Source organism: Vanessa tameamea, chromosome 15 (assembly GCF_037043105.1).
Source record: "Vanessa tameamea isolate UH-Manoa-2023 chromosome 15, ilVanTame1 primary haplotype, whole genome shotgun sequence".
Taxonomy (NCBI): Eukaryota; Metazoa; Arthropoda; class Insecta; order Lepidoptera; family Nymphalidae; genus Vanessa; species Vanessa tameamea.
The window spans coordinates 11394734-11406803 of record NC_087323.1 but is presented as its reverse complement, the minus strand read 5'-3'; the positions used below and the strand labels follow the sequence as shown (position 1 = coordinate 11406803).

Here is a 12070-nt window from a genome sequence, read left to right as displayed (position 1 = left end):
GAGTCAGTGTAACAAGGCACAAGGATCATAACTTCTTAGTTCCCAGCATTGGTGGCGAATTAAGGGATGGTATTTATTTCTAATAGCGCCAATATCTATGGGTAGTGGTGACCACTTAACATCAGGTGGTCCATACGCCCGCTTATCTACAACACAAAAAAAATCCTGCACGTTTCAGTACCGAGTGACGTACCTGGTAAGACGGTAAAACCAGTGTCTTTAAACATATATATGCGTTATATGCCTAGGTCTCAATATCGGTCATTGTATTCTTTCAATAATATCATGAAGATGTGTATATTTTTATTTATGCCATAAATAGTATTTTTATAAACTGTTCCTGACCTAGCACCTACCACCGAGAAATCGTCGTCTAGCCCGCTTCGCGGTTTCATCCTCAACAGCAAGCAGTTCGCATCAATTTATTACGAGAGCATTGATATAATAAAGTAGCACATATTTTTATGTTTAACTTACCTGTTTTTTACCCGATCAATTAATCTTTCGATTTAAGATGTTAATTTGACTAAATCTACGATAGCCAATCAGAGGCGTTGGCCAATCACAGCGACACTTTTTTCATAGTTGAGCCCGTGTGGACAACGACAGTCTGCAGTCTGGCAAGAGCGTTGAACGAGGACAAAACTCATTAATTTAATATTATGTTACAATTAAAGAAAGATATTAATGTTTCATTTGACTGACCTTACATCCTAGCAGCTGTCATCGTATCCTATGTCATTTTCGATATCCCTTACAAAGTATTTTTTTATTTTTATTTTATTTTTTATTTCAAATATTATGACGATCAGTAAAATAGTAAAGAACTGAAAGCGTAAAAAACATAGAGATTAACAAATTCACTTTCGTCTTTAGAGTATAACTTGCCGAACCCTCAGCTTTAACCGTCCGAAATTTATACAACCGTAATACACACAAACGCTTAGTTCCTTATCGATTTTCCATACAAACTTCCATTCCCTTTTCATACTCTTAAGGGATGATTTTCGTGATAAAAACTAACCTACGTCCTTCCCCGGAACAAACTATTTCTACACCAATTTTCATCTAAAAAGAAGCAGTTTAAGCGTTCCCCATACAAACTTCCATCCCCTTTTTATACTCTTAAGGTATGATTTTCGTGATAAAAACTAACCTACGTCCTTCCCCGGAACAAACTATTTCCACACCAAATTTCATCTTTTAGATGTTCAGCGGTTTAAGCGTGATGAGTTAACAGACAATTATTTTCGCATTTAATTAGTAGGAATTAAATTAGGATTTATTGTATTAATGACTGTCTTCCGATTATGATTTCATCAATGACGACGATAATTAACATCCCTCTTTCTCCAGCGGACCAAATCACCTTTGGAAATTCAATTATAGGAACAAATGAGACCGAATCGACGTGCTCGTGATCGTGAGATTTCTTCGTAGAATTTTAATAATGAAAGGAGAACAAAAACTTTATCAGTGCCGGAAGCACTGGCAGCGAGCTCTTTAATTCTAATTTAACTCAATCAAAAGGCATTGTCTTCCAGTAAAATCGAATTTCTTTGCAATCATAGTACATCAAATGTTTCTCGCTGGTCTAGCAGCTTAATCAGCTGATGTATATGGGCGTGTACTATATATTCATGTTAGTATTTACCAGCACTTATTCAGGGCATGATTTCAGCCCATTCAGTTGAGAGGATCTGGTTTTAAACATACATACTAAGCATGTCAAAAATAGGGAGACAACACTATATATAAACACAAATTCACGTTTTTTTTATAGTTAGTTTATTATTATTATTATTTGTATATAATACACTAGCGACCCGCCCCGGCTTGGCACGGGTGCAATGCTGATACTAAATATACTACGGAATGTCCTTATAAACAACGTTCACAGCTTTTTGTCATTAGACGATACAAACCGCTGTGTCCTGCATTTTAAATCTGTAATATCTTCGAAAATATTCACTTAAATTACATGCTGTAAAGGCCGTATTGATCTATATTAAATTCACAATGTATTTAAGGTACTTAATTGGATAAGGATTAATGCTGTATCGCATCGTAAATAAGCCATATTTCTCTTAAAAAGTAAAGAATAAAAAATAGTCGTTGTGGGTGTTCCTTAAGAGATACACATGTACCATCGCGATTTTTTTTGTAGACCTTTTTAGGGTGTACAATACTGTAGTACATTATTTTGATATATCTCGTAGGGTTCAGCCAGCGTTTGCAAAGTGAGCGCAAAAAAACGTTTTTATTTACGACATCACATTAGAAACCTCTAAAATTATCAGTGTTTTCCTACTATATCATGCATTTATTATACATAAAAACCATCCTCTTGAATCACACTATCTATTAAAAAAAATTGTCGCGTAATTTTAAACATCTAAGCATACAAAAGAACAGACAGACAGGGGAAGCGACTTTGTTTTATACTATGTAGTGATTAATCTAAGATTATGGACATATTGAAAAATGTTAAAGATTTATTTTTTTGTCGACTGGCAATACAACAACACAGTGATAATACAGGGATTAGAGCAGTCGAAGAAACATGACAATACGGCCAAAGGGGGATTAACCTATATCACGCGTATTAACCCTGTCAAATTAATTGTTTTCATATTTCCTTTTAACATATCACCAGAGTCGTATAATAAACCCAAGCACAAAATGTTAGGACGTTGTTTACATGACGTGGTACCACCCACTCATTGGAAATTCTTATAGCGCCAGTGTCTATGGGCAGTGGTCACCACTTACCCTTAGGCCCATTTGCTATTCTGCCTAACTATTTCATAAAAAAAAACCAACAACATAGACAATGAAAGTCTACCCCTTGATAGTTTAGGAATATATATTATTAACATAGTAATTGCCGATAGGATTATCTTAGTATGTACACACAGTACTGTACAGTTCCAACTCTAAGACTCTAAGACTGATTTTTTTCTACAGAAAAGCACAATAACATTTTATCGGCTCGACCTGGGCTTTGAATCCAGGATCTCGAGATCTGCAGCCTTCTATATCAACGAGGTAGTCATGCCATGGCAGTCGATGCCTGATATATTACAAAAAATATTCCATTTACAACGACAGTAAAGAAAAATAATCAACTCGACAAGCCCATGTTGATCCAGTTTGAAAGGGCTGAAAAAATTCCGGATGCTACGCTTTTGGACGCCTCTCCGATATTGGTCATTAGACAATAAGTGAGGCACTGCTAGTCGTTTAAATATAAGCTAACCTACATACAATTGGTTGAGATCTTGAATAATCTGTGTTAATGTAATAATAAAATAATAATATTCATTATGGATTCGTTACTAAAATTAAAGTGTATATAATTAAGTAAGCAAAATTGTGGTGATAAATAAAATATATCAATCAACTGTTTTTATAAGCAAATCCCATGGAATTTGTAAATAATACTTGTTCGTATGCAATTTGGTATAGAAAGCAAATTACTATTATTGTAAATTTTACTTTTTTACTTATAATTGTAGTCTATCGTTTGATTCTATTTACTTTTTAACATGCGAAGAGTATTTTCATATACGTTGTCTTTTTTTCTCGCTGAAATAACGCGTTACGCGTTACAGTGAGGGTCATGTGGGGGGTATATGCAACTGTTCGGTGCCCAGGACCCCTAGTGCGCTCTAGTATACCGAAAGACCCACTAAAAAACCAGCGGTACCCTATCCGTCTTTTCGGCGGGCGCCACGGAATCGCTTTCGCAAGCTACCGTGACAGTCATATACTTTGCCTATGAAACCAGTTAATTGCACAAAGTTTACACTGGTAATGTTTATTTTGTAATGTAATACATTTGACGTCTCGCCCATAACGAAGCCATGACGCCTACTTTTAAACTTATTACCCGAGAGGAATTGCTTAATATTATAATTAATCAAGCGCTATTAAATAATTTCGTATTTTTTAACGTTGTCTCTTGGGCCATCCCATAACATTTTATCTATTTAATTAACACAATGCAATTCATTACTTGAATTAATTATATAAAACTGTATATTAATTATTTTAAATGAGTATAATAATAATAAAAAAACTTAAAAGCGCCATGTTTAAAAAAATTTAACTAGGAAAACATTTCAAAAATCACTTCTCTAAGAGATTTTAAACAATTATAGCAGTTAGTAACTCGGTATCTTTTTTGCTCTGTTAAAATAATATTGGGTCCAAAAACTAAACAATTTATAAAGAATACTCTCTAGATGACGTAATATTGAACGTTACCTACTCTTACAAATAAGGAATATTTAAGTAACAATACCCAAACAAATAACTTTTTTGGGGATTTAATATATTTATAGAATATAGCTAATATACAATCTCTTTCATTAACATAAGAATTATTTACATGAAGTCCTTAAATATATACAAATATGAATTAAAAATAATTACTGTACAAATCCTGACCGCGTGGAATGGTGGCAAAAATGCTAGCAGCATTTCCCCGTTGAATCGCAATCCTTTGGGCAAAAAACGATCCAGCCCTCCTGTCGCCAGTGGAGGCAATAAAGCGAAGTGTTATACTTTTAATGAAGCTTTTTTATTTATTTATTTATTTTTATTTATTGGAAAAGTTACACCATCAACTTATCACTAAGCACTTAAAATTAATATCTGACTTGGGTAACATACAAAGTGATACGTCTTTAAAGGTGTAAACAACATTGAAGCACCACTACTCCAAGGTTCAAGTGTTTCGACAGCAAATGGGACAAAAAAGTAATTTGACATAAGACACGAATATTAATTGATAGTGTAATGTAATACGACACATAAAACGCAGTAAAAGAATTATATTTCTGTCATAAAAAACAACTGTGTTCAGCGTAAAAACTTTATAAGCCTAATGAGACAAGTAGCGCCATCTACAAAAAACAATATGAACTGAATAAAAGACCCCGCTGCTTAAAATTTAATCGCATCATATTATTAGTACTACAATCAAATACAACTATATCAAATATAACTTTCTTTCCAATTTTTATTTAAGCTGTGCCACACTTTTATTCGTAATACACCGATAAAACGTCAGGTGTCTTACTTAAATATAAACCACTTTGATAATCCCGTAGTGTCTGTTATAAGCGATAGCTAAGAGATGGCGCTGTATCTACAATAACTTGTATTTGTCACGCCCAAATATAACTAAACAACGCTATCTTAAATGATTACGCGACATTGTGAAATAGAATGTTATTTTTTAATAATCCATAGCAGTTTTCAAGTCATGACATTTGAAGCAGAATTTCATTAGCGACTTTTTCCTTTGCAATAATATTGCAATAAGAAAATGACGTTTGTTGTGTTTCTAGTCTTTTTCAATTAATTATGTTGGAGACGCTGTCTCATTCTTTCTACAGCGCGGTCCGCGTGAATTAGAAAGAGAAAAACAAAAACTCGGCTGCGCTTGAAACACAACAGTATTTCGTATCAGCTGACAACCAAAGCAAAACAGTCGGTGCGCGACCATCTTGTCAAAACTGGAGTCAGTGACAACAAATATATATTTTAAAATGTCCTAAATCGCTTGTAATGACTTAACGGCAGTTCTGTATCTAATAAAGTATAGTGTATAATTAATTTATGTGCTGTTTTCGACACGGATACTATTTATTTCGCTCAAAAGTTCGGGTTTGCGTTGCGTCAAATGACGTCATGTGTGTGATACACGTATTGCTGCCGAGTTCGTAAGTATTTTCTTTTATAACTCTATTAATTTAATAAATCGATGGCTAATTATGAATATATAAGTCTTGGGCCAATGCTAGTTTCATTCATGATTCGTAGGGAAATCGCTTTTCGAGCGCAGGGGCTCTCCATACTGAACGAGAAGTTGGCATCTCATTATGCCCTTGAAAATTATGCAGCAGAAATCACATCGTCGCTAGGCCAATTGACTGATTAACGTTACCATCACTTTCTATCGCTATCATGGGAATTTAATTCATCCTTTTATCAAGAATTCAGGACCACATTCCGCTTGGCAACTAAAAAACGAAAACGGCACGCACTTGACTAAAAATGGAACGCTCTCGACTTATAGAAAGTATTGTTTTGTATAAAACATTCAATATTGTTGCTAACGATGATATTTGTGAAAACGGTCGAGGATTTACGATGAAAACGTTGCCTGTTTATATTTTAATGAACGTTAAATAATTTCGTATCGTCATGCAATAGCGTTTTAACATACATCTATAGAATGTAATTACGAACGTTGTTTTTTTATGTTATTGTAGCGTCATACAAGTATATATATGTTACATCTTGCCTTTGTGGGCGTAATCCTCCAAATACAATTAGAATAACAACTCATTAGCGTCAACCGTCGATTGTCGAAGCTACCTATATCCTAGCAATCTTGAAATTCTTTAATGTAAGAATCACAGATAAACCAATCGAGTTATTTTTTTTTTTCCGTACAGTGATAAGTAGGTACTTAGCCAAGGTATAATTATAATCAATTCTTTGTTTGATATTAATGGGTAAACGAACAATCGATAAACGAAAAAATCCTACTAAATAATTAATTTAAAATTTATTTTATACTTTTTATGTTAACGATTTTATTTCGCGACTATTTTTAATCTGTATCCGTGCATTAGCGATAGTTATATACATTTTTATTGGTCACGTGTCTCAATATGGCGGTGCTTACAGCGGATATGAATATTTTACAGGTGCCATCCGCTATTAATATGATTATCGTCCTTATTGCTATATCTAATAAAGCTTATAAACCTACTTGATTTTCATGGATTTCGTGATTAATGTATATGAAGCTAAGTGATGTATAATGTTCAACAGCTTCGACATAAAATGACTGGAACATTCCATGTACGTACCTAGCTATTGATAGAATTTTTGTGTTATATAAATTTAAAAAAGTAACTTCAACATCCATCATGTATAAAATAAAACTAATTGGCCGAATTTTATTAATTCTTATCCTTTTTCTGTCATAAAAGCAAAAACAAAATAAGTAGGTATACATAATTGAGAAGGTATATATTGATATTGATTCCTTTATTATCTGGATGTTTTATATATTGTGGCAGATATGCACTACAGCTAATTTTAACATAGGTAAGTTGATAACATTTATCAAATGGTAGTTCAAACTCGTGCTTTTGTGCGTATTTTTAAAACATAATACATTAATTTATTTATATAAGGTACTCTAGAATAGGAGTATGATAATTATTAAAGAAACATACTAAGTATGATGCAATATATAATCTATCTATAATAACTATAAACAAATAGGCCTATTTTTGCAATATAAATATGTAAAACTCAACAGAAAAGGCGTCGCGATCCGGATGAGTTTTTAGTATAAAATATTAATAAATAAGTAGGTACGTTTTTCCAGTTTCGCTCGGTTTCAATTTAAACAAATTGATACAATTATATGAATTGTCAATAATAACACATTACAATAACATGCAGTTTATTATTGGTTAAAAGAAAAGAGATTATTTAATGAGTATGACTTCCGTTATTGTTCTATTCATTGACTTCTATACCAGAGCGGGAGATATTGCAATGATCATCTCATATTTTACAAAGATGACTCGAACGGCGAGGGTATTTAAATAATTTATTCTTTTAATTCTGCTTAAATCTGACTTATTTCCAATTTGTTTTGCCCGTAGGGCCTGGTATGTCGTATTTAATATATTTTAATGATATTGTCTATTGACCTTGACCTTAGCAATCATAATATTAGTTAAGTATTTTGTAAATCTCATGTGGTCCAATAATTTAAAACAGCGTATCTAGATTAAAACGGTAATTTTTTAAATGGGTCGGCTTATTTTTTCAAAATCCGAATGTGATCTAAATTCAAATTTAGATTCTGAGTTTATTGCAAAATATGTTTGTGTGAAAAATTCGTATTTATATGTATGAGTATGTGTAAACATAAAAAGAGTTTAATAGGTATTAAGACTATTAAAAGGTTGTCTCATTTCAGTTTCCAGAACCCAAAATATATTTTTTAATATATATGTATTTGATAATTTAAATTGATTAATTGCATCATTATTGCTTCCTTCGTCTTATAAAAGGTAGTGTACGTACACTCCCATCAGTGTATATAATACACTATGGAGATTTCTTCGAAGGCAGTGTAATAATAGACACGTGAATTGCAACGTCTGATATCTCAGGGTCAATTACGAATATCTGAGACCCGCTGAACTCTAGCAATGTCAGTGTCTAGACTCAGGTGACCGGCAGCGGCTTGCAGGTTGGGACGTAATACGAAAGTTTTGCGCCCTCTAGACTCTTTGAAATGTAGCCCTTGGGGAAGATACTTAACTGTATATCACCTAAGTTAACAAACATTTTGTCGATATGATATTCGTTCGAAGCATTCGGCTTATGTTCTGGTATTTCAGCTTATTTAATCGCCAGTATAAGTTCCATTGATTAACCAGTTATTCCACTGCAAATACACAGTATTACTGCGTTCCAGATTAAAAGGTGAGAGAGCACGTATATTTCTATATAATAATTACAAAACAACTTATATCCCAAAGTCAGCGTATTATCTGAAATTATAAAAGAAGTATTCCCTCGACTTCTTTCTTTTGTACAGTTTACATTTCTTTGAATAGAAGCAAATCTTGAGTGGTATCATTATAAAATTGAGCAATGTATTTGTAATAGCGATAAAATCAATAGAATTGTTTCTGTCAAAGTCATTAGGCGCAATAATTTTATCAGTAATCAATTACAAAATCACCAGTCCATGTGAGCCTGAATATTTTATGATGGCTTAATATAATATGCTTTTGTATAATATTGATTGCTATTCATAGCAACATTTGATACAAATATACCTATGTTTTTCGATTGGTACCTTTGGTTCAACTTTTTTTTATAAATTAACGGAATACACGTCACTATTTCCAGTACCAACATTAATTGTAGTGTTGCATATCGATAGTTCAATATCGATAGACTATCGATAGTTAAGGTGTTAGAGAGAGTATCGATAGTCTATCGATAGTATTGTCCCGTGTCAATACTATTATCGATAGTCCTAAACTATCGATAGTATCGATAGTATTGATCAAAACGATACTATCGATAGTACTATCGATATACTGAATAGTTTTCGAGGTCAACTCTCGATAGTCAAACTATCGACAGTTCTGCAACGCTGATTCCTAGGCATCGAGTGGCCCATGTTCAAAACTCGTTAACAATAACATGTAAAACATTCGAATCGATATTGACAATCGATTAATTTATTCAACAGTTGTTACTTGTCTGTTTAGTTAATTACTCAACCGCATTGTGGTAATGAAAACAAACCTTAATGATATGATTGGTTCATTTAAGGCGCATACTTCATGCACCGGTTTGATAAACGATCACTGTATCGTTTTAGTTAATTTTGAAGTACCCACTATTCGTTAAGTTTGCTTCTTCAAGCAATACTCGGCTATCTGTATTCCGTATTAAGGGTCATTCGGTTAGTGTCATTAAGGGTACAATTTCTTTGGCCAGTGTTGGTTACATTTTTTTTTTGCAAAAGTGCTTTTTTATATCTATGTTGTTAATGTAACCACATAAGTGTTTAAATTTAAATAATAATGTTAATAACTATATAGAATCTGCATTCCGAATCGGTGGTAGCTTCAGTTAATATAGTTTGTTAAATGACGATTCAAAAGTGCTTGTAAAAGCCTACTCGAATAAAGAAAAAAACTATTTTGATTTTTTTGATTCCTCGGCCGCAGACACACGTTACAGAAATATTGTATTATTTGAATATGTGACTATATAATGACTTCATATAAAATAGGTAGGCGGATGGGAAAATTGGCCACACGATGGTGGTGGTGGTGGAAGTAGTCACCAACGCCCATTGACATTGGCGCTGTAAGAAATCTTTCATACAATACCAACGCAAAAACCCTTAAGAACTAAGATGTTATATCTGTGCCTGTAGTTACACTGCCTCACTCACCGTTCAAACCGCAACACAACAATACGAAGTGTTGCTGTTTCGCTGTAGAATATGTGATGAGCGGGTGATACCTATCCAAACGGGCTCGCACAAAGTCCTACCATCGAGAAAAACTTGTCTCTTTTTCTTAAATAAATACATATAAAGAATAAATACGTATCATTTACACTAAGCTCTCATTTGCCTAACTTTTTAACTGCTTTACATTGGTTAAAATATATATTACATATGTGCTGTTGCATTTAAAACCGTTTTTGTATTATGTAGAATGCATTTCATACCTAATTCTTTTTGCAATTCGTATTTAAAATATATAACTTACAAGTGATCCTTGAGGGACACCCATAATTACCACGTGTTACTATCAAATGCTTATAAGAAATCCCATATTTCAAACGAATAGCATTATGTTATCTATAATACTTCGTATATATACATATGCCCGAACAACGTCAATCGCCAATTCAAAAGAGCTGAATTGAGGAAGGAGTTCCTTAACGAAATCGTGTTGCTCGCTTTAATAAAAGATAAAAACTTAAAAGCGATTAAATTTATTTAAAATTGGAAATATTGAAATAGAGTTTTGATTCCTAGGATCGCTTTTGTTTCCAATATTTAAAGCAAATTTAATTTAATCAAGAAATTATACCGTTCCATGACTTTGGTTAAAATTGAAGCTATTTACTGAGCACCGATTAAATCAAACTCGACGTCAAAATATTTTTCACAATTTGATTGACAAAAAACTACCGCTGATTTGAAAACGGTGATAGAAGCTCAGTCGGATTATCTAAATACTTTTTGACCACCTCGTTGGTCTAGTTGATGTAAGGACGCGGATCCCGAGATCCTGGCCTTAAACCCCAGGTCGGTCCGATTAAAAATTTACTGGGATTTTCTATTTAATGTCTCATTAACAGCCTTTTACTTGGTAGTAGGACTTTGTGTAATCCCGTCTGGGTAGGTACCACCCACTCATCAGATATTCTACCGCCAAACAGCAGTACTCAGTATTGTTGTGTTCCGGTTTGAAGGGTGAGTGAGCCAGTGTAACTACAGGCACAAGGGACTAACATCTTAGTTCCCAAGGTTAGTGGCGCATTGATGATGTAAGGAATGGTTACTATTTCTTACAACGCCATTGTCTATGGGCGGTGGTGACCACTTACCATCAGGTGGCCCATTTGCTCGTCCGCCTACCGTTATCATAAAAAAAACGCCTGGACTCTAGAAGTTGGAAATGCACTCTCCTTGGTCTTGAACTCTTTCCGGTCGTGTTGGATTTGCCGTCCCATCGTAATTAGAGTTTGCATCTGTCTTTGCGCGCTCAATTTTGCTCTATTATATGTTCTGCGTAGTTAGTATCCCTTGAGATCAGTCGCCCTGGCCTAAATCGGTCACGACGACCTAAATACTTTTTCTAATCTATGAATTAGTTTACAATAAAATTAAAATGTATTAAACGTTAAGTTAAGGTTTAAGTTTATTAAACGTTCGTGTTTAATTCATAATTCAATGCAACCTTTTTAAGAATTGTTCTCTGTCTTGTATACATCTAATGGTAATGATTTCGATGTCCATTTCATTAGGTAATTCATCAAATATCTTATACAGTTCTCGTTCCGTTTTTATATATTAAATACTAACGTTCAATTTGAGTGTCAACGTATGCTTATTAGGCTTCCCACAATCACTCTTAATCACATTCCGTTCAGCCCTGAGACTATTTCATCGGAATTTAATTTATATTACAATATTAAAAATTAATATAAACGAATGCCGCATGCATTTTTTATAATATCGCTCAGAGTGTTCGAACAAATCGTCTCCTGACTTCATTTCTTCTTCTATACTAATCTATATATTGTATATATTTAAGGACTTCATTGTAGCAAACCACGGAACCAAATGTGGTGAAATTTGGGATTAAGTAAGTTTGAACCCGAACGAAGGCCATAGACTTCTTTTTATTACCTTACAACCAACCCTTAAAACTATTCGACAATTATCCTCCTATTTAATTCGATTATTTTATAATTGTTT

General features: G+C 33.4%; 1 protein-coding gene across 1 annotated transcript in view; it reads left to right on the top strand.

The window, feature by feature from the left end:
* Positions 1 to 5454: 5454 nt before the first annotated feature.
* Positions 5455 to 12070, top strand: part of LOC113400213 (uncharacterized) — a 31503-nt gene continuing 24887 nt past the window's right edge. Inside the window, exon 1 of the mRNA XM_026639701.2 lies at positions 5455 to 5732. The gene's annotated coding sequence lies outside the window, so the exon portion shown is untranslated. The remainder of the gene's footprint in view (positions 5733 to 12070) is intronic.